Source organism: Rhynchophorus ferrugineus, unplaced genomic scaffold (genome assembly GCF_030347505.1).
Source record: "Rhynchophorus ferrugineus isolate W39M unplaced genomic scaffold, kcgeb_rfMv2 rfM5, whole genome shotgun sequence".
In the NCBI taxonomy this organism is placed as follows: domain Eukaryota; kingdom Metazoa; phylum Arthropoda; class Insecta; order Coleoptera; family Curculionidae; genus Rhynchophorus; species Rhynchophorus ferrugineus.
Genome location: NW_027472584.1, coordinates 13,675,953 through 13,700,814, shown reverse-complemented (window position 1 = coordinate 13,700,814; position 24,862 = coordinate 13,675,953). Strand labels below are relative to the sequence as shown.

Sequence of the window (24,862 nt, the reverse complement as noted above, 5' to 3'; positions counted from 1 at the left end):
CGCAGCACACCTGTGAGAAAGTTCCAACAAACAATGACAAAAGCTGTAATTAAGGAATGGCTTGCATAACATAAATTAACTTTTAATTTATATTTATATTACTTAAGATACCATGTTAAAGAGAACACGTATTTAAAATAATTACTTGGTAAATATAACTGAAATGCTTATTGGTGTTTTATGTAATTGATTTTACAGAAGTAGGTCTGAAAAAAGATACACAATAAATCAAATCACTGAACAGATCAGATGGGCCACATAGTGTTACATCTTCCTCCCTATCACTGCATTTTCATTAAAATGGGATGCAGCAAAGTACTACTACAATAGACATGCAGGTTGAGACATATATGCAAGGAAAAATTGTTTGGATATATGGAAAGAAGGATTGTCTATAATAACACCCTTTCGAATAGTGGAATTGTGAACTAGTATTAGATTGGTAATTAACAGCTTATTGATTGACTTGAATAGTGGCTTAAAAAGTGACTGAATGAAAATTCGGTGTCGGATTATGATTCAACGCTGATAATTAGCCAGACAGGATGAATAGTATGGAAACAATTAAAAGTGAGTATACAATTAACATAGTACGACTGTGGAAAATTGTATTGTGGAGTATGAAAGATTTATGTGCAGACTATATATGAGCATTTGGTTAAAATGTATGCGGAGAGAATGAATCCTAACTGTTTTCCAGATATGGCAAAAGCATTAGGGATAATACAGTGATTAAATCTAACTTTACCATGAAAAATCTACATAGCACCAGAAGAAATTAAGGGAAAGTACAGTGATATCAGAATGACTTGATAAGGAAAAAGAGCTAGAACTAAACATAAAAAGGTACTTGGATGTACAATTGTTAATTAGGTGAATTAAGTCTCCTGGGGATTCAATAGGTGGTTTGGAAAAGGGTTAAATGTAAATATAATTAAAACAACTCTAACCTACAAATTATTATAGCTGTTTAATTAATTGCGGTTTAGGTTCTTCTATAATATATGCATTAGATGTATTATAATGTAAAAATAAATTATATTTTATTTTTGTTTCATTACTTTATTTACATTAGAATTTTGTTCTATATTAAAGGCAAACTAAACTAAAAAGTCAGTTAAATGCGGCAACACTGCGGCGGTCATACATTTAGAAGTCTTAAGTGAGTTTACTGTTTTATTGGATATACTATAGAATAAATTATCATAGACACATTAGATGAAGCAGACTGACATTGCCAATTGAATTTAAATAAAATTATTATTTGCAAACGTACACTGGACATTACATACTGAAATGATTGTCCACATTTCATGTATCTAATAATTATCATAAAAATACTTATTGCTCACTGGGCAAATTGTTGGACCACTAAGGATATTTAGGTTTTGTAAGGTAAGGTGAAAAGTGTTGTGGTCTGTCGATTGATCGACATAAAAATGATCATAAAAAAACTTTTAAAACGAATTACATTCTTCTTATTAAAAGATTTTATATAAAAGTGGCAATATAAATCCACACTAATTGATGTTTCTCCTCCATTTCTGTCCAATATAAAAAGTAAATCAACTTTATTTAAATATATTTTTCTCCAACTCGAGTCATTTAAAGTAACGCAAATTATGAATAATCCAAACCGTTGATATAACAAAAGCAAATACACATAATTGTCGTGATAGCTCAAATTAATTGATAACGATAGAATGGCGAATGGAATATTGGGTAAATAAATAATGTTTATATATTATCGCTTGGTCGGGGAAAGGCTTGCAATACAAAGATAATATTAATCAAGAAACTTGTTATCAGTTCGATATCAAGAAATTGATATTCGACAGACATGACAGACAAGGTTATGCATTTAATTGCTTAACAATTAAATCAGAACAATTCTATGCGCACTAAACATCTTATAATAACACTTTCATCGGGTTTTGAAGATTTTCAATATTAATTGTACATCTTGACCTGTTTGTGAAACATTGGGAGTGAAATCGTAAAAAACATCGAAAATATTCGCACGACTCTAACGACTGACTGATTAAAACAGAACAATTGGTGATAAACCTTGCTTACGCTTATTTCTTATAATCGTTGTTAATGACGATGAGTCTAACAGTAGCTATATTTCATTTTATTTTTGGTTCAATGTATTTATTAGATGTGTAATATATGTTGAATTATAATCTTCACTAAGCATTGTCACAACTCAAAAAGTAATAACTGTGGTATATATGAAAAAAACTATGACGTTACCAAGATTACGAGGATATATCAATTTGGTTTTAGAGTAAATCTGTTATATATTGATGTTTATGATTTGGTGACCTAATAAGCCAAAAAGTAGCCTGAAGCAGTTAACAATTACTAGTGTGAACATAATGAGACATACCAACATATTTACAAGAAAAGTCCTGAATGAATTTAAGGGATGATTAAATTAACCCTTAATTGAATTATTCTAATAAAAAATATATATATAACAGGCAAACTGTCTCAAAAGAAAATTTATATTTGTATAGCTGACTGCATGACAAAACCTTCTCTTGTAACCTGGTTCTTGGGAATCCAGTTGCTACGCGACAGAGCCTCACAAGAACAGTAATTCGGCGACTTTATTAGTAATTTAAATTATGATTTGCGATGAATTCACCTCTCGTATTAGAAAATAGGAGTAAATATGGACTTGGTGTCGTAAACCAGTCAACAATTGAGTATTTTTTAACATTTACGAACATCTTCCGGATGAAGTTCATATTAATTTTTAAGGAAACTTATATAGCAAAACTATCACTAATGTAATCCCAAGTATAAGAAACCCTACTATTAACTCAAAATGACCAAGTTGATATAGACGCTAGGAATACCGACTCTTACATTTCTTAATATAAAGTTTACGTATGGACAAAGAGTGTGCTTAACAATTCAACAATAAATAAAAGTAAATTTAACAATGAATAAATATTTTTAGGACAAGTTTTTTTCCAATCCACTAAAAATAAACTTTCCTTTCCTTTGATATTCTACAATGTGTAGAATAACAATAAACCTATATCAGTGAATGAAATTATATTATATCTTTCTCTACGTATTCCATAATTATAACCCAAGTAGGATTGTTAATAGTTTATTGTTATGATTGAGATCCCAACAACAAAAGAAACAGTACTAAAAGAAACATTTGCCGATGACACAGTTATCATGGCAAAAAATATATATCTGTCTAAGAAAAAGTACAAGTAGCGGTCAACAAAATCTACAAATGGACTAGGGACTGGAGGAAATACAGCTTAATAGCTCCAAATTTCTCCATGTTAATTTTGCGTTGCGGCGAAATAACAAAAATATAATTATATCACTTGACGGATGCGCGATTCTTCAAGCAGAATCAGGCAAATACCTCGGAATATATCTCAATGGTAAGTTAAACTGAAAACATCATGTTAGACAAAAAGCAGAGCAGATTAGACTTAAGCTCAAACAACTGTATTCGTTAGTCGGAAGATATTCGCTTCTCAACTTGACCTAAAATCAAAGAGATTGGTTTATCAGACAATCATAAAGCTAATTTGGACCTATGGGGTTGCACTAAGACATCAAACCAACTAGTAATCCAACGCATTCAAAACAAAGCTCTGCGAAAAATTATCAATGCTTATCGCTACGTAACCAACGAAGAGCTGCACGATGACCTCGAAATCTAACCCACTGCGAATCTAATCACATACACGAAGTGATCCAAGATTTCGCCCTAAAATATAATATAAGGTTGCTAAATCACAGCAACGTGGAAGCAATACATCTGCTCAACAACACGCAAGAAATCAGAAGATTGAAGCGAATCAAACCACATGAACTTATTTAGTGTATAAGTGTATTTTTAACTTTAGCTTAATTAGTTTAGTTTTATTTTAATTTGGGAAATAGATACTGATGTATTAATCCCGTACTCGCCTTGCTTGTGTATTAATGCAAGTATAAATGAACAGTAATAACAAGTTAGTTGTAAATTAAGATGCATTTAAATGCATGTATGTATGTATTAATTAAAAAAATGTATTGAAATGAAAATATTTATCAGCCACCTCTGGTAAGTATCAGCATGTTAGTAACAAGTAAAAATCCAGGAATTAAAATTTAAGTAGTTGAAATGCTAAAGTTTGCTCATAGTAAAATACATTTATCTATATGCATCTTGTGTCTCTATTATTATTAAAAATCTTGTATCAAGAGAGAAATCTTAACAATAATTTTAAGAGTACCTCTAAGGTAATATTTATTTATTTATGTTTCCTTGCAGTTGATTTTTACTGGCTCAACACATAAATAACTTAACATGGTTAAAATATTGTTTATTTCGAAGTTAATAAATAAATAAAATACTTACATCAGATATCACGTCTCTATGTCCTTGTGAAGCCGATAATCCGAGCGTAATGGACCTAAAATGACAAGGAAAAAAAATGAACGAAAACAAAACAAAAAATAACGGTAAAAACCGAACCGAACCGAAAATAAAAAAAAATAATATCGTTAACGCATCCTTAATGAGATCGTTCACTCTTTTTGGATCCCTCTATTTTGGAGAATCCAGAAAATAGACGTGACGTCACCGCGGCGACGGTGACATCATAACATCTATTTCGATAAGCGTAAGGATGAAAACGGCATGTAGTAAAGGTGTGTAAAAGATTATGAATGAAAACTGTACGGATTTATTTTAAAACAATTATTTTTGGAAACAATTTTATTATCGATGCTGCTATAACTTGAAATATCTACGGCAGAGTCAAAATACGGCGAGCCCAAAGTGTATATTAAGTAACAGAGTCAAGCGCGAGTTAGCGGATTTAATTTGTAAATATAACAACACCAGTCGAGGCCGATGCTGAAGGGGGAAAAATCGAAACGCCCGGAGCCGAATCAAGTAGGCTTTGTATATCGAAATCGAAGCTATTACGCTGGTTTTACGTTTATTAATTGTTATCGTTGTTTTTGTCATCATTGAGATAATTAAAATCGGCATATTGACATTTTCGATATATAATTTTTTACCGCTTGAAATTGTAGTTAATATAACACAACTACATTTAATAATATAGATCAACAAACAATTTATTTACAATATTAGTGTAAAACATTCATATAACTTAGTTTTACGCATCCTTAGTCGTTACTATATCTTATCTTTTTGGCAGTAGCTCGATCCATTTTTGTTTTAGGTTAAGTAGATTTTGCACCATGTGACTCAGAATAATCATGTTGCCAAATCACTTTGTTACGCTTCTGCTTTTGATGTTTGATTCAGAAGTATCAGGTGATACATATATCGACTACTCCTGATTTCTCTAGTTTTATCAAATGTCAGTTCAAGCTGCACTCAGTTTATACCATCAAATAGCTTTTATCAAAGGCTTTTCTTTAACTTAAATTTTAAACCAAATCAAACAGATTTTATTCCTTCAAATTTTATCAACTATTTCACAACAACTGTTATCTATTACCTAACAAATCATTAATACATTTTGTCAATCACTCGGTGTATTTTTGTATGGTTACTTAAACATAAATATACATGAAATAAGAGACAATCAATAAAGAAAAATATAACGTCGCTAAGATAATCGGAACATATCGATATAAGTAGGATCAAGTTGGCTTGGTCGTGTGGATTATTGTGTGGTATCATTTGTTTTATTTGATATTGCAATAATGAACAGCCACTGACAATACTTAGTTTGAAAACAAATTTGAATGAAACATTAGTATTCTTTCAAAAATTATATTTGAGGCATTATTGTAAATATTACTCTAAAAATTAAGAGAATACCGGAGAAAAAGTTAGCTTACATAAAGTTGCTTCTGAAATAACTTTATCGATATGCGGTTTACAATGTACGTCATTGTTTTTGACATGAGAGATAATTAAAATATAATATTGGATGTTATCAATTTTTTTGTTAGTATTACCTAGACGACAACTTCAATTTCACGTTCTGTATTAGATACAGAATTATGACTTAATATGTTAAATAAAAATTATTCAAAATTATAATGAAATATAATGGAATTGGAAAAAGGAATAATATGAATCAAGCCGTCGTAGAATCATATTGTACTTGACAGGGCCAACCAATCTAATTTAAATAATTCTAGAGATAACGTAAAATATTTTCTTTGTTATAAACATCATCTATATAGAATTAAAAGAGAAATGATTATGAATAGAATAAAATCAAGTCAGTTTTGAAATGCGTTTTATCGATATGCGGTTTACTGTGATATTGGTTTATGACGTGATCTAAGATTAAAAACTGAGGATTTCAGTTTGGTGATTAATTTGATTGTGAATTAATGTTAAGGCATTTTAATTGCACTGGACACTTCAAAAGCTCACCCATTAGTTTTACTTTTTATTTTGTACGCATATCAGGTGGTGTGTTTTGGAAGTTTTGTACTCAGTAAATTATTCGCCGACAGTGAGGGGTGCTTGAATGAGTATTAATTCTTTGATGAAGTTGACACCTATAAATAATTTTTGTAAAGTTTAGCAAGATTTTTGAAAATATTTGAGAATGCATTTGTCGATTTTGAAATGGTTGTATGTAGCCTTTGCTTACACTGTACTAAAACAACAACGTCTTTACGGTAATTTGAATGAATGAAAAATATGAACTCAGTGAGGAGCACCCAGTGAAAGACGACCAAAGCGAAAAAATAACAACGCACTTTATATATATTGAGAAGGATAAAAAGATTAAGAGCGAATAAGATATGGTCTTATTATACTGAGTGGGCGTAGAAATCAGGAAAAAATGGCCTCATATCCAAAAGAACAAAGTGCTTATTTCACCAAGAATGCAGAGTTCACAAGACGATGAAAGTTATGGTTAAATTGAATTAAATATCCTCCGAACAAATATCTTTGCAGACCTATAAAATGCAGAAAAAAATGTTGACTCAAATAAAGAAGTGATGACTGATACTGGCCTAGTTACTTTTGAGTAGGAATTAATTGTTCCATCAAAAAGCATCGAAAGTTAGATGAAAAAACAATATCGAGAATTTATCATTAGATTTAAAATCAAGGATATCAAGATAATTATGATAGACTATGATAATTATAGGCAGAAAACATTAACATATGTGATTCGAAGCTTCCCTTTTGCATTTGGGATGATCTAAGCGTAGCTTATTATCATCTGCTGAAACCAAATGAACTTATTACTGGAGAGTGCCAACAATTGCAAGTAATGCCTTGAACCAAGCCAACAGAAATTGCAAGTCAATATCGCATGGTGATAGGCCCAAGTACCACTTCCAATATTATCGAAATATCACAATACGAGTCCAGTAATGGAATTTAAATCATGCCAAATTATTATTATGTTAATTTGTGAGAATTTAAAATAAATGTTAAATATATAATGCAATTAAATGAATAAATTTATTAGGAAAACGTATTTTATTTCGTAACTAATTAATTAGATATTCAGGGGTTGATCCAGGTAGTAATGAAAATCAGATTAAATTTGTTCCTGTAAAAGCAATATTTAATTTAATAACGTTTTCGAAAATCTAAAATGGCCTGTAAAACCGAACATTCTGCGTTTTTTATTTATTCGCCACCTCTATCCCCGCCCCTCTCTCACTCACTCTCTCTCTCTCTCAAAATATCATCGCAAGATTTATTTTTCAGACCAGCGTTGTCCTTTATTTTATTTATAGGTCATTTCTATCTTTAAATAAAACCGTACAGTCTGCGAACAATTTCGCTTTTCTTTTAAAAATTCATAAAACCCATTTAACGAAAATAACCTGAAATATTGATAATGAAGTGCACTTGGCTATATTGTCCCCTTTTCACCTTCTTTATTAGAAATAGATCGAACAACAACAGCAGGAAAAAAAAACAAATATAAGCTTTAGATCTATTTTTACTAAAGGTAAACGATCTTGGTGTCTAAAATAACCTCCACGGTAGAAATTGTGTCAAGGTTCCTTAAAAAAAGTCTTTTAGCAAAAAAAAACCGTAATGTAATTAAAGATTTTGTTAGGTGATATGAAAGTAGGTGAGAGTTTCGTCAAAATATGCCTCCATCTATTTCAAAGATGTCCTTGACGGTTTGACAGATACTCGGGGCATATAGAATATATATTTATGTATAAAATACATGAATATGACGACTATTTGAATATAATTAGTATATAAAATAAAGATGAATGAAATGAAGAAAAACAAAAGAATAAACTAAAAGGAATTAAAACATTCCACAAGACCTAATATTGATAAATGGACGTGATCAACGATTATACGTTACAAAAGTTGATGCAGAACTGATACATCGTTATAACATGGCTAAAGTACAGCAAATACATGAAAAGCCAGATTAAACTGAAGAAAAATTAAAAATGACGTAAATGCATCATTCAAGGTTCATCAATAAAGGTAACGTTTATGATGAAGGTTGATACCTTGGCCAATACTTTGCGCAAGAAGGTAATATAATTCAGGAAGTTGAATGACCTCTGAAATATGACTGCCAAATATTTGGCAAGCTTGGCAATGTATTTAAGAACAATGTTATGAAGAAGACTCAACATAAAGTGCGTCTTATCTATTTTAGAAAGTGAAAATCAAAGAAAATCCGTATTGTTAAGTATAATATCATATACATATTATAACATGACAGTAACTTAACAATGAACAAGTAAGGTGTGATATGATAGGTGTATGATAACTTGTAACAACAAATAATGATTACAGTTATTAATGACTATGGTTCATAATTAAAGCAGTTCACAGTTAATTCAAGGTCATCCACATTGCACAGAAATAAAATAACTATAAATATAAGATACAAGGTGACGACTACGAAGGTACTGGCCTCATCTTAACATCAAGAAAAGACCCTCATCGTCTCCTTAATGACCAAGATGACGATGTTCTATAACAGAGTATTAATATTCATGGGAACATTATGAATTGATTATAAAATAATGAATTTTTGTTTCTTTCAGTATAAAGGTCAATTGTTTGTTGGAAAAATTCGATTTTTGACGATTTTTAGGCAAATTAACATTCACAATTGCTTGGTAAATGTTTGACCTTTCAATATATTCTCTATTTATCTTGAATCCAAATTTCTTGTTTGGGTGTAGTATTTTTAGGTCATAATTATGTCTCATTATACTTTATTATAATATATTAATTAACATTATTTCTTAATAATTGTTTATATGACAACATCTATCTTACATTTTCCATTACATTGTTATTTATCTAAATGTCATTAATGCTATGTCTTCAGTTTCATTTCAATTTCTGCTACTAAAACAACACACCGAACTATTAAAATCATACATTACAACCAGAATATTTAGAGTCAAACAAGAAGAAGTTTACTCTACAATAAAAGAAGCTAAATCAGGTGTACCACAAGGGAGTGTGCTGGAACCAATGCTTTATCTACATTACACTTGTGATATACCACAAATGGAAAATATTACGATGGCTATATTTGCTGATGATACTGCGATTATAGCTGTTGGAGACAGCAGTGAAGGAGCCTCGCGAAAATTACAACAGGCAAGTGACAATATAAATAATTGGACACAAGCTTGGGAAATAAAAATTAATGAAAGTAAATCTGTGCATGTGAAGTTCACCTATAAACAGACCGTACAAGCACCAATAACATTAAATAATACTATCATTCCATACAGCAACAACGCTAAATATATCGGAAATAATCGCGATGCAAAACTTCGCTGGAAGGAACATATAAAGAAGAAAAGAAAAGAACTGGAATTGAATTATAGGAAAATGTACTGGCTAATTGGAAGAAAATCACAATTATCGGTACATAATAAATTCCTATTATATAAGCAAATACTGAAACCTAAATGGACATACTTAAATGGAGTTCAATTATGGGGATGTTCTGCAAAAAGTAACATAAATTAAATATAAATTTTTCAGAACAAAGTCCTGAGAGGTATTGTGGGTGTTACCAAATACTATAGGACTGTTTACCTACATCCAGACCTTCAGATACCGACAGTTAGTCAAGAAATCAAGAGAATTGTAAGGGGACATGAGGAAAGACTCCTGAGGAATTCTCATGAGAATATTGAAATACTACAGCTTTTGGATACCACCAAAACAGGACACAGACTCAAAAGAATCAAACCATCTGATCTTGTGTAGTGTTGTGTAGTGAGGTGCATATATTAAATACAGCAGTGACATGTATAAACATTATTTCAACAGAGACTGAGATAGGGCCGATGGCTCATCCTAGTTATATACCTAGATTTAAGTTATCATAAAGACAAATTGTAGGTTAGACGGCAACGACTAGTAACAATGTATTAATTAAATTATAAAAAAAATCAATTTCTGATTTTATTCAAATAATATTTGTAGTCGTTATTTTAAACTATTAATCAACTGATACCGTTTTTTTATATAATTGTTATCTCTTAACCGAAGCACATTTTATACGTTTTCGGGTTGAAATACTTAAAATGTAACTTAAGCATCACATTCGAAACACTTCAATACTTATATCAGATTGCCACTAAATCAACACATCTCGGAGCCATACGAAACAATCAACAAAATAAATACGGAAGTACCTGCAGCTTCGACTAATTACTTTAGCCGAGGCCACTATCATTTGCTAATTATTTTACACTATCTTCTAATATCTCTATCTAACCGTCATTTAATTTAATTTTTCTAATAATGAATAATTTTTTTTAATTATTTTATTCTATTTTTTTTTAAATTATATATAGGGCTACGTTTTGATTGTATGGAAGGCGATCCAACGTTAAAAGCTATAGCTATCCATACCAAAAATAATGATATACTTAGTTGTCTGGTGAAATAATTAAGATGGATGTACCAAGAATAAAACTAATGTAAATAAAAATGTAAACAAGACTCGAGACCTACAATAAAAATGAAACCAGAACGATATCATGTCGTTTATTCATAAGCTGACTTCACAGTTGAAAATTACTTTTATTTATTAATAATTAATACGGATTATTTGTTAATAATGCAATATTTTTATATAATATATAGAGTTATATTTTGGTATATTTTCTATAATTTATATATATTTAATTTATTGATAATCATTTTATATATTAAATATAATATAATGTATAATTTGTTTTGTAAATGAATGTTTATAATTGTAATTGTTCATAAGGCAAGAGTGTTCCAACAAGGAAAAATAGTTCTAGTAATGCCAGCAAGCAGGCTGTGTAAGACCGGATGTCTTCTAGAATGATCTCTAAGTTGGCAGTTAGTAGGTTTAATGGCAAAATGAACAAGGAGATAAAATATTACAAAATCTATTCTAGTTTTCTAAAATTCTGATTACATTAATTATTATCAAATTATTATGACATTAATATGAAATATTATGACGTTATTTTTCTCTTTATTGATTAAATCATTCCTGACTTCGCGATATATATATATATATATATATATATATATATATATATATAATGTTTTATTTTATTTCGTTAAAATAACACATAAAAAAGCTTGGTAAAGAGTGTCGATCTAAACTTAGAATTAGGCACGTGTTCAAGTCCGGTATAGTCTCAGATATTTAAGCGTTGCCAGGTCCAGAAACAACAACGGTTGATATCGAAGGCAACACCCACCAGGAAAAATGGCTTGACTTATTAAACAATTTCCGTGTCGTCGTCGGGCGAGTGTTACTCGTCTGGATAGGCCCTTGACGTACGCCGATTTCCTATCGATTGATATTGATGAGTGTATCGATCAAAGTCTGGCAACCAGGCGAAATCCAAGTGTGATGTTTGTCCTGGCGCGATCGTTGAAAATACGGTAATAGAGGTTAAAGAGAGAAAGAGCGCGCGCGCGACGCAGATAAACGACTAACGATATTGGCGTCACTATGGCTCAACGTTGACTCATATACAATGTTGCCAAGAATCATGAGTATCCATTCGGTGAAACAAAAAAAATTGAAAACAACATAATTTCCGCTACACATTATGCATAGTCAAACCGCCAGGTTTAAACTCGATTATTTCTGTCATTATATTTTGTGTTGGCTCGGACTTTCAACTTTGGTACCATTCACCCTTCACACTCAAAGCGGAACTAATTCATATTATCAATACTAATATATAATGAATTATAATAAATAGAATTTTGATTTGTTTTAGGCCTTGGGAAGCTCATATAGTGGATAAAATTATTGAAAAAATTACAAAATCGATTAAATTAACTAAATTATAATATTTATAAAAAAATATTGCTATAGATAATTACTATTCGTAACAAGTATATATGATAAAGTAACTGAAATAATGGTTATAAACTGGAAATTGAATTAAATCTAATAAATACTTAATCCACCAATAATATTCATCTAAAAATACATATTTGTATTACTACATATAAAACAATATAAGTATTTAATACTAATATCTCTTATTACAATATAATTGTAATAATTGAAACTTACTTTAATAATATAAATAATATAGATCTTTTTATATATATTTTAAAGACTCCTTTTACGAACTGTGGGTTTATCTGGACTGGGCCTAAAGTTTAATGTGGGCTCCGAACCACGGTCTTCAACATTAAGCCTACCGACTGGCGAGTGACCAACTTTAGAAATCATCCCAGAAGACATCTGGTCTTACCCATCCTGGTTACTGGCGTGACTGGGATCGTTTCCCTTGTCGGATTTTATGCTCTTGCCTAGAACATTCACAAATTTTAAACAATCAGAAATATAAATTTACGACCATGCCCCAGCAGGATTCGAACCCGCGGCTATCGCAACAGTAGGAGGACCGTCCCATCGCCTTTACTACTGCGCCATCAAGTCGGCTTAATATAGAATTAGTTTCTTTATTTAAAGTTAATTATAAATGAGCACTAATAATTAATACTACTATCTAAAACTTGTTTTTAAGATTTTAAGATACGTCAATTTCCTGGATGGTTGGTAATTGGAGCTAATGCTTAGTGTGAGATCAAACCATGGACTTAGGACACCAATTAACCCCGATTAACACTAAATGGATTATTGCAATCTTTGGCGATTTGTAAATTCTACTAACTAATCAATGAACAAAAGGGAGATTATCTTAGAAAGGACCTATCTGGCTTTATCCTGGTGGGACTGACATGACTATTTCGTGTCAGATTATACACCCTTGCCTATAAATAAGAACAAACATGTATAGCATTTAAAAAATCAAATTAAAAATTAATCATGTTTGGCGACCATAAACTAACACTGAGAACTGTAAAAGGAAGATATGCGGTTTAAATGCAGTAATTGTGATAAAAAAAACAGTAAACAACAATATTCAAGGGAATTCTAACAATAAAACTAAAAACAGGTTGAAATAAAAAAGTAATTTAAGAATTAAATAATGAATTAGGGGTAGAAGGGGAATATGAAAGGGCAAAACATTGTATGAGTACTATGTTACTACTAGAACATTAAAGTATATTGCAATAACGCAAAAACGTGGCAGTATATGAGATGTCTGCGATTGTGGGCATTAAATCAACGAATGCAGACTACTTAGATATGAAAACCTATCAATATACCATGGATACTCGGGATTGAATACTTGGTGTTATTAGAGCATCAAAATATATTGCAATAACATAAAAACGTGGCACTATATGAGATTCAGACTATTTAGATATGAAAACCTATCAATATACAATGGATACTCTGGATTGATGACTTGTTGTTGATTCACAGGTGTTGAAATATGGTAAAGAAGCCTAAGTTTAGATTTATTACGATACAAATTCATGGCTTGAGAATACAAATTCAGCATTTAGCAAGATATTAGACAACATTGATTACTTTGGGGAAAGTAAAATTATTATAAACTGCAACATCCAGGAATTTATGGTCTTTACTGATACAAACATTTATGTTGGAGGATTGTAAAGAACATTAAATAGAGAGAACACATATATTGAACAGACATTAATTAAATTAAAAAATAAAATGTACATTAGATACATAAATATTATAATTTTCGAGCCACGACCAGAGAGTCGGCGTTATTGGTGCAGTGGTCAAGGTGATAGGACGGTCCTCCTATAGTCGCGAGTTCGAATCTTGCCGGGGCATGATCATACATTTATGTTTCTGATTGTTTATAATTTTGACTGTCCAAGAAACAAGAGTGTAAAATCCGACAAGGAAAATGATCCCAGTCAAGCCAGTAACTAAGCTAGGTAAGACCGGATGCCACTCGCTAATAGGTAGGATTAATACCGAGGACTAGGTTCGAATCTTACGTTAAACAGTACGTCCAGTTCAGAAAACTCCTCGTAGGTAAAATGGAGAATCTAAAATATTTTTTTGTTATATTTACACAGAAATTTCTTATACAACCCCCCTAAATATGCAAATATTGAAGTGTTGTGAGATAAAATAAACTAAAATTTAGTAGCAGAAACAGAAAAACAAACAGAAAAATATCTCGACTATTTTTTAACGTAAAAAATTACTGCTATACCATTATCAGACTTATTAAATCAAATTGATAACTATAATACCATAATGCAATTTAATCCATTAAATTTTTTAAAAATATATACCGTTACGTTTTTGATAAGATATGAATATTTCTAAGAAATTTCCAAGATCATATGCCTACTAATCAAATAAATAATTAAATTACATAATTATAGCTTCTAATATAAACAAAGGAAATTACAATTCCTTTAATAATGCGTACCTACTACCAAATAACGAGACTCATGCTGTATATATAGTTTATTACAATTTCCTTCAATACACACCTCCTGTCTAATATTTAAATTGATGGACGATGTTGGTGACAAAGCCACATGGTATTGGGCCAGATGAATAAGGCTGATCATTTTTATCAAGTCATTCTATTTTTTAAGGTTAATTTTTCTGTCAAGATAAATAAACAAATCTTATAAAAACAAAGGTTCTGGCATAGTTCATAGTTTGTGTGTAACATCGCATTATATTATAGGGGCGCATATACACATCGAAATACGGTGAAAAACTAGGCCCAAAAGAAGATATAGGTCAAATGTGAGAAACTAAGCTTGTTAAGACAAAAACCGTAAATACTAAAATATTATTATATCGTTAGAAACATCTGCAAGCTATAGGTACCTATATGATCAAATTATGGATATAGTAACCAGATAGTATCAGAAACAAAAAGTACGATCCATTCCAATTTCATACTCATCATCTTGCAGCCATTTTTTTAATAGACTGTTTTGTATGATAAATCAGTATGAAAAAAATTATATTAATTATTTAAGAAAAAATTAATTATTTATTTTGATAATAATATATTGATAATAAATAATATAATATGATATTTTGATAATAAATAATTAATTTTTTGTTGTTGTTTCGTTAGCGCAGTGGTTAAGGCGGGTTCGAATCCGCTGCGGCATGGATGTACTTTATGTTTATGATTGTAATTGTAAATGTCTTTATAGGCAACAATGAAAAAACGACAAGAAATAACCATCCCAGTCACGCCAGTAGCCAGGATGGGTAGGACCGGATATCTTCTGGTATGGTCTCTAAGTTAGTCCTGACCAGTTGGTAGGCTTAACCGAGGACCGTCGTTCGGAGCCTACGTTAAACTGTAGGTCCAGTGCAGATAAACCCTCGTTGGTAAAAAGGAAACTTTAAAATATTTAAAAAAGTATATTAATTCAAGCAAAACATGTATTTGGCTCTGTCAATAGAAGATAAAAGATTGATTATGAATCATGACAGGTGATTACTGTTGGTCACTTGAACAGAAATCACAAAGACCAACAAAATGCATCACATCGGAGAGAATTGTATTTTACAAAGAAATTATAAACGTAATATATATCAAATTTTCCCTGTTTGTTCATATTTATAATCGATGTCATGTCGAGTGAATTACGGGTGAAAAAACTGACGACAAAATAATTAAAAAAGAAACATAAAATTAATTAAAATAATTAAAAATTTCGCCATCTGACACCATATGGTCTAAACTTCATGTTTATTTTTGAGAGTTTACATAGCGAAAAGTCAGCCGAGTTCCTGGAAAAACGCTTTATACACCTGCAAATTTTTTTTAAAGTTACTTGACGAATCGTTTCTAGTATAAAATAATACGAATCAAAGACGACGGTATACTGAGATATAAATGCTCGTTTTATTTCCACAATTACGATGCGTTTTTGGACGCTGGCCATCTTGTCTGGATGTTTGCGAGAACCGAGAAGGAAAGATAACAAAAGTCACGAAGCTCAAGTCACTATTTTATTAAATCAACATCAGAATATAAAAAGTTTTCTTCAAAATTCTTATTTGTATTATGTCTTTATATAATATGGACCTTGTGATATATCCTTCATATATTCTGCATTGATCAGAACAAATGATAATCTCAAGGTATAAAGTCTGATGAATACCGTGTGTCAGTATTCTATCATTTAAAGGATTTTTAACAAGCTGAGAACCATGATTTAGGCTAATCTGATCTTAACCTCCTTCCACCATGACTTGTCTTAAACACTTTAATGCCACAAAATACTAATATTTTTACATATAAAAGTCACATCTCCAGTAATTGTCCAATACAAAGTCTTTGGTTATTACCTTTTAAATATTTCACAAATTCCTTTTTAACCGACTTCGAAAAAGGAAGAGGTTCAATGTTCGGCTGTATATTTTTTTCACTAATTTCTCCGTCAATTGTGGGCCGATTTTCTAAATTCTTTTTTTATTCAAAGAAATGCACCACCTCCATTGGAACCAAATCAGGATCTGTTGTCGATGGAAACGTACAAAGTTTTCATATATTTTTTATCTAAAATAATCAGATATTGCTGTATAATGTTATTACTGCACTGATGTGATGAAAAATCAGAAGTAGTTAAATAGGTTAAATAAGTTTTTTGTTTATGTTTATTTAGTTACTACAACGATTATTATGTACATATTTTATATTAAAAAGTTTTTTTCTGTGTTAAAAATCTAAGTTTGATTATTCTTTACTTTTTAGTGAGTTCCTTATTTATTTTTTGAAGTCGATTAAATCTTTTTGGTAAAAGTTTTTTATTGGTCTCTTTTTAGTGTTAGATATTTACTCAATAAATTACGCAGTTATTTTATTAAGTATCACAATGGATAGTCCAAGTCAATAGTACAGCTAGTATGAGGAAAAAAAGCCGCTTCAATTTTTTTGTTAAAATATTTTTATATTAGGTAACAGTCATTTCATTCAATTCAATGTGCTCATATTTTACTTATCGCCATAAATTATTCCTTTACAAATATTGTGTAAATATAAATTTCATTACTGTTAAATAAATACTTTTATTTTATTTTAGTTTATATTAGAACAAAAATTATCAACTAGAAGTTATAGAACGAAAATTTACACCTGTCAAGTACTTAGGTCACTAAATATAAAAAATAAAAACAGCATTCGTAACGGCCATTAAAAATGCGGAATTATATTTGTACATATAATATTTGATTATAAATAAACTCGAAAATAAAGAGCTTGTCAGCAAGAGCACAAAGAGCTTATAAGGTACCATGAATTTGAAGGCAACGGAAAAACTGTTAACATATTCTTAAATGTTATAAAACTTTAGGATGTATGTAACATATTTCTAAACATATATCATCTAAGCGATATTCCTTAAGTACTATATGGTTAAAAAATATTAATATCATTAACACATCGCCTGATTTTATAATAACAATGTAATTTTAATTATTGAGGTTCTTATTAATTACGTTATCCTAATCATTCTAGTTCTAGTTTTATTGCCTATAAGCTACAATTACCATTAATAATTAAATTCATTTTGCTAATAAATTTTCAATTAATACTAATTATTTAATTGTAAAAAGTTAAGAAGTTTGGTAAATCGTGGCCCTATAAATTCAAACAAAAAAAAAACAAAGCTACGTCGTAAAGCGCTTTTTTATATATATAAAATTCCAGGGAAAATTACTTTATATAATGAATCGTAACTTTAAAATAAATACAGCAATTTTACCAGGGACATTGTTAGTTAAAAAAATATTATTCTTGAAGTACTTATATTTGAAGATTTTCATATTTGGAATTCTTGGATATAACAACAGAACCCTTTACATTATTTTTGTCCAATTACCATCTATATGGACATAAATCTTAATGACATGTATTTTATAAATTGAAATTAATAACATTAGAATATTAAGGTTCATGATGAATTTACTAAAATGTACTACTTTTTCTTATTTATTGACTAATTACAACAAGAGAATTAGGTATACCTGAGTTTCTTGATATTAGAAAAAAAATGTAAATTGTAAATAATAAAACTGATCAAAGTCTAACGGCTTCATATCTATAGGATTACCAAGTAAAATGAAATATAAATCCGTTCTTGTATAGAATTGATATGGACGAAATATTAAAAAGTGCTAATCCAGATCAAGAAAATATATTATCGAATGTAGGTTCTTGAACACATCAATATCTCTCACATCCGTAAAAGTGCTATTTAATAATACAGAAACTGAATAATACTTATAAAAAAACTACAAAATAGGACGAAATAAAAAATTAAAATAAAAGTAATGATGATAGGATAAAAGCAAAATGAAGTACATTTTTGTATTTTTGTAATTTTAATTAAATTTACTAATATATAATTTATAATGTACCAATGTATTAATTAAAAAAATTATAAAACAAATCAGGGCGATCACAATATGGTAAAAGTAGCACATATCATAATTTACAAAATTAAAAGCATCTTGTTATATAAATCAATACTCTCCTTACATCCAGGAACAACATTTAAATTTGCTTGTTTTAGATGAAATTGAGGCCGCTATAATGTACACAAGGCCACAGTTTCGTTGGCAAGACAACGGACGACACGTATCATCAGTCACCAATATTTCAATTTTCATTGCAACACAAATTTAAATATAGTTCTATCCGAAATCTAGATATGTCGTGACTTCAGTGTGATTATTTGTAAATAAAAAAATCGTTCAAGATTATTCAAACTATTAAAAATCCAATTATAAAAAACTGTTGTTAATATAAAATCCAGTCTCTAATGGGTCGTATCCCCCATCTACCTAAAGCTGTATCAGTTTTTAATTTGATCGCGTCCAACTAACCAACCTGGACCCGTAAGTCAATGACCATACTCTGGAAGAGTGGATTTAATGGCAACGTTGCTTTCTTGATGGTTACTCACCTTTCAGGATCTGGCGGAAAAATGTTCAACCATATGCCGAGAGAGAGCCTGCGATATTTTCGACAGCAAATAAAACCAAGGAGGTAACTAACACAGATCCGGATTAAAATTATTTCGATGTTTCTTATCCAGCCTTGAGATACATTCCTGTAATGTTGTTACTATCTTAAACAATGTATAAATGTATAATTTATTTTTTGTTCTCTCCGTATTCCCCCAAAAAGATAAGAAATATTATCTCTTAATATTAGTAATGTTAAGTATTGTGGTATATTTTTATGTACATTTGAACATTATACGATTTTTTTGAAGTTCTTTACTTGTATTGAATCCTGAATCTGAATCCTGATCCTGAATTTGTGTTAGTTTAATAAAAATATTTTTTTCTTATTATATTTGGCAATATTTTTAACTATTTGAGATTTATCTGGTCTGGACCTACCGCTGGACTGGAACTATGGTCCTATGCATTAAACCCACTTGGAGAAGTAATTAACTTGGAGCTTGAATAAAAATTACAATCACAGATATAAAGTACATGGTGTTATGGGATTCGAAACTGTGACTATCGCTGCACCAAGAAAACCAGTAAACTTTAAAATATTCGAGAATTATGATTAAAAAATTAAATTAATAATAAAAATAGGGAATATGTTGAAGGGTATACACGTGATCATATAGCGTACAGACTATATTCGACAAAAATATATTGAAAATGAACATTGGTGATTTCAACATCTGTATTGAAACCAGAAAAATAGATAAAGATCTAATTTATTATACATTTTTCTGATCACGATCAAATAGTCTGGCTGAGCCGCGTCATGAGATGTTCCTATGACTATACGAAGTAGTGGCTAGTAATACTTTTAAAACTAATAATCTAACCAATTTTCTGATTACTTTTAGAAGTTTATTCGAATATCGATTTTTTTAGAAATCGCTCAAAAGTCGACTTGATGTTGATACTTGTTGACCCTTGTTGGTAAAACAGGAGATTCTAAAATATGATTAAAAGAACTCTAATTTACTGTTACTAGAATTATTATTCTAAAATAAGAATGCTCTTTAAATTTGTAAAAAGTAATTTTAATTAATAAAAAGTAATATAAAAATAGTGAATAAAATAATTAAAACGAGAGTCCTATTATAATTCCTAAGTCCTAAGCAAATATTCCATATTAATTAATAAAATTATATTACTATAAAAATAGGAAATAATACTAGATACACGTTAATTATTCTAATCAAATACTAATTCTAATGTCAATGATTATTATGGAAACTACATTATCTTATAGTAAACTTACGTTCTAGTCTATATACTTGACTATATGTACCTGGAAAAAAAGAAAAAATGTTAGTCTATGTTATCATAATATAAGTAGTGTTATAAAATAAGCATTTAGAAGAGTTTATATTATGTACTTATATTATTAAAATAAAAATTAATTACACCGAAACATATTTGCTGTGTAAATAACACAGTTATATCAATTAAATTTAGTGAATTTCAAAATTAATTCATTATGTGGTAATTTAAATTCATTAAAAATTTATAGTCATAACGAAAAAAAAAGAACAGTATATGCGAGGTACAGTGAGATATATTAACTAACTTACTGATGACTTGATGATGAATAAAAAGAATGAATGAATATTTCACATGTACGAAATATATGGAGGGTGATTAAATCATGATTTCAGAAGAATGCTAATGAACCTTCCATAATAAATCAGAGTCAATCAAATAAAATCAGAGCTGCTAAATTTCAAGTGTGATAAACTAGCATACATCACTGGGATTTGGTAATTTGTATTTAAAAAAAGTTGCCAGTTTACTGATATCGTCTATTTTTACAAAAAGCCAGGTAATGATGAATTGAAATAAGATTAGATGATTAGGTCCAATTACTGGGTTCCACTAATTTCCCATTAAGGCAAACAGCTTTATACTGGAAAAACAATTGACCACTGAAGTGAAGTTGGAAGCTCTATTACTTTGCCGTCATAGTTTACATCAGGCATAGGAAAGCTGCTTGAACACCATTCTACTCACTCAAGGAACTGATACAAGATCATCCTTATTAAACAATTTTAGGGAATTAATCTATTCTTGTCTTGCAATACCCTTTTCAAAGATATATCCATCTGGCGACAAAAAACTTGTACGATTTTATCAGATGTTAATTTCCAATTATCTAACAGGTTATTGTTTATTTATTCTTGAATTCGAGGTATCTAAGATTTAGAAGGAGGTTACTTGTTCTTTTATTAGCCAGAAACGTACGACAACTTGAGTTTTGTTTAGCCAAATAAGATTGCTGTGTTTCGGTATGTCTGAATACACCGAAACACAGTCAAAAAATTGTCGTTACTGGAGCCTATAAATATAAACTAACAACAACTAATTGCCATTTTTTCAAATTTACAAAAATTTTCATTCGTAAAACAATTTAACCATTATGAAGATCGAGATTCTGTATATATGTGATAAAACCAGACGTTCTGCAACACTGTAGTGTATAACATTATTATAAGTTACTGAGTAGTTACTTATACTGGTTATAACCAAGTAAGATTACTTGATGCTACAAATCTCAATTTTCTCCGAGATCATGTAGTCAAGTTCCACGTAAAATCATGCAGCTCGAACGAAAACTAGAGCATAGTTAGGTAAAAAATAACTAAACAATATTTTACATATTTATTTCGATTATAGACACATCCTCCCCTATTTTTCAGAGGTTCAGTCAGTATCTCGGCAGGGCTTCATCAATTCATTTTAAACATAATTTTGATCTACCTATTTCTACTCCTCTTGGACAGCATTTTTTTAATATACATTTTAAAGTCTCGTTTTTACCAACAAGGGTTTATCTGGACTGGACCTACAGTTTAACGTGGGCTCCGAACCACGGTCCTCGGTGGCGAGTAGTAATCAACTTACAAATCATCCCAAAAGACATCCGGTCTTAACCAGCGTGGTTACTGGCGTGACCAGGATCATTTTCCTTGTCGGATTTTGCACTCTTGTCTAAGGACAATCACAAATATTAAGCCATCACAAACATACATTTACGACCATGTCTCAACAGGATTCGAACCCGCGACTATCGCAACAGTAGGAGGACCGTCCTGTCGCCTTTACCGTGCCAACCAAGCCGGCGACAGCATTTTTTAGTTGATCAACATTGTTAAATTGTTCACCATTTAAGTACAGCTAGCTTGTTTCAGCAAGTTTTAGTAATATTGAAATATTTAGTACATAGGAACGCGCTGGTCATTTTGAAATTTGAAAATTGTATTCTGAAAATTAAACTTCAAACATTCCGCAGTACGAATAGTAGCATTATTTGGCTGAAAAATAGAACTCTGACCGGCAATTGTGTTCTATATGTGGCTAACCCATCGCCGATCCATTTTAATCAATTTAAAATTGATTTAATATAAATTATACTATTAATTGTCCCTGAAATGAATATTATTTCTGTCTTTCTTTCAAAATGTATAGTAACTCAACAAAAAATACTTCCTCCACCCAACTGTCTGCGACTTAAAATCATCTGATCATTTTTTAAACCATGATAGTAATACTTACATAAATAGATAAGTATTACTGAGAAAGAAAAGAGAAAGATAAAATATAAATATGTATAAGAGTCAAATTGTTAATAATAATTCATAGACCTGCCATACTGAATTATTTACAATAATTTTTACCAAATCCGTCCCTGATACCCCCTAAATCCCACCTATCTAACCTAATGATTTTGACGCTGCCAAGCATATGCCACGATAGTTTTTTTTCTAACGACGATGTGATTTAGGACACACGTACTAACCCAGAGGATAATTAATTTGCCTAGCAGTCAGAAAAGGTGTCTCGAAAAGCCCAAATATTTTACTGGCTAAGAATTCCCGTTTATATCTATAAAACAAAAAAAAACTCCACAATTCAAGTCAAATATTTATTTCTATTTTCAGGGATTACACTCAGTTGAGTTCGGAAAATGTGACTGTCCTCAATGACAGTTTAAAAAATAAATTCGAGGAAAAACAACCAAAGTTTTGGAAGTCTTGTATTTTAAGAAGAGAAAATGTTCGAAGATTTTATCGCCTTTTCCTTTTAATATAATATTAAGTGTAGTACTTAACATTTTAGTTAAATTACCTGGGTATATCAGCACAAATAAATAGTATATGTATCTGTTCTAATCCATAAATTGTCATTAGTTATTTTCAATAAAAGCAGAAAGGAGCAACATTTCTGTATCTGTCTTTTATTGCTTACGTCTGCTTGTTAAAACTTAAGAGCAAAAAATTTTTTACAAAAAAATTGAGCCGACTACAAAAAATAAATAAGGAACTTACTAAAAAGTAAAAAATAATCAAACTTAGATTTTTAATACAAAAAAAAAACGTTTAAAAATAAAATATGTAAATAATAGTCGCTCTAATAACCATATAAAATTAAACAAAAACCTGATTTATCCTATCTACTACATGTATTTTATATTCTACTATTTACAATTTAGCTTCATACCTACCTAAACCTATTTATCAATTTACAATATTCTTTTAACTACTACCAACTGATCATTTTGAAGTCGATGAAGAGCAACAAATTAGATTTGCTTTTTCCGTAATTCAATTTTTTATATATGTCAAAATTATATTATTATTTTTGTATTGTTTGGACTCGAAATCTACTTCAAACTGATCACTTGGTAGTAGTTAAAAGAATATTGTAAATAAATAAATAGGTTTAGGTAGGTATTAAGCTAAACTGTGTGTATATAGTAGAATAAAATATACATGTAGTAGATAGCTCAATTAAAGTTTTTGTTTATTTTTATATGGTTATTACAACCATTATTATTTATATATTTTATTTCAAAACGTTTATCTTTGTGTTAAAAATGTAACTTTGATTATATTTTATTTTTTAGTGAGTTAGTTTCGATTTAGTTTTTAGTGACCAAACTAGAACAACAAAAAATTATTGCCCCGCCGGGAATCGAAACCGCGACCTCCGCGTGTGATCTGAACGCTCTAATCACTACACCATAGAAGCAGTTGCCTACAATATTTCTACGGCCTCTCATACGATATGGTTAGTGTTTAAAAAACAAACTGAACGGCTTTTGCACTGAACGACTTCCGGTTTTCCATTACATCAGTTCAGCAATAACATTATAATCAAATATCTGATTATTTTAGATAAAAAAATATAAAATTTGAGGGTTTCCCTCAATCTAACAAAAGTTAAAACTCTAAGTTAAAAAGCTAAAAGTAACCGTAAAAAATATAATGATTCTATATGGGAAGAGGGGAAGGTCTACTTACACTGTAAAACGTCAATAATCTGTAAACATACTATAGAATTATTAACAGTAAAAGCAAAGTGAAACTATTGTAGTCAATTATTATAAATAACAATTAATCGCATTAAAGGCATGTTCAAAAATCATTAATGGGATATTCTACGTCAGGTAGGTTTACCAGGCATCGCTGTTTCTGATTATCACTTGGCATAATCAGTACACTATCTTCAAAATA

The 24,862-nt window shown here is 30.0% G+C and overlaps 1 protein-coding gene across 22 annotated transcripts in view; it reads right to left on the bottom strand.

Annotated features, from left to right (window-relative positions):
- Window positions 1-24,862, bottom strand: part of Mef2 (Myocyte enhancer factor 2) — a 140,958-nt gene that overhangs the window by 32,156 nt on the left and 83,940 nt on the right. For 13 of the 22 annotated variants that reach the window (XM_076405225.1, XM_076405220.1, XM_076405204.1 and 10 more), the window contains one exon: window positions 4,388-4,442. The exons of 2 other annotated variants lie outside the window; for them this stretch is intronic. The gene's annotated coding sequence lies outside the window, so the exon portion shown is untranslated. Of the gene's footprint in view, window positions 1-4,387; window positions 4,443-20,610; window positions 20,641-24,862 lie in introns of all 22 variants that reach the window. 7 more of the 22 variants (XM_076405211.1, XM_076405210.1, XM_076405212.1 and 4 more) reach the window with 1 other exon arrangement.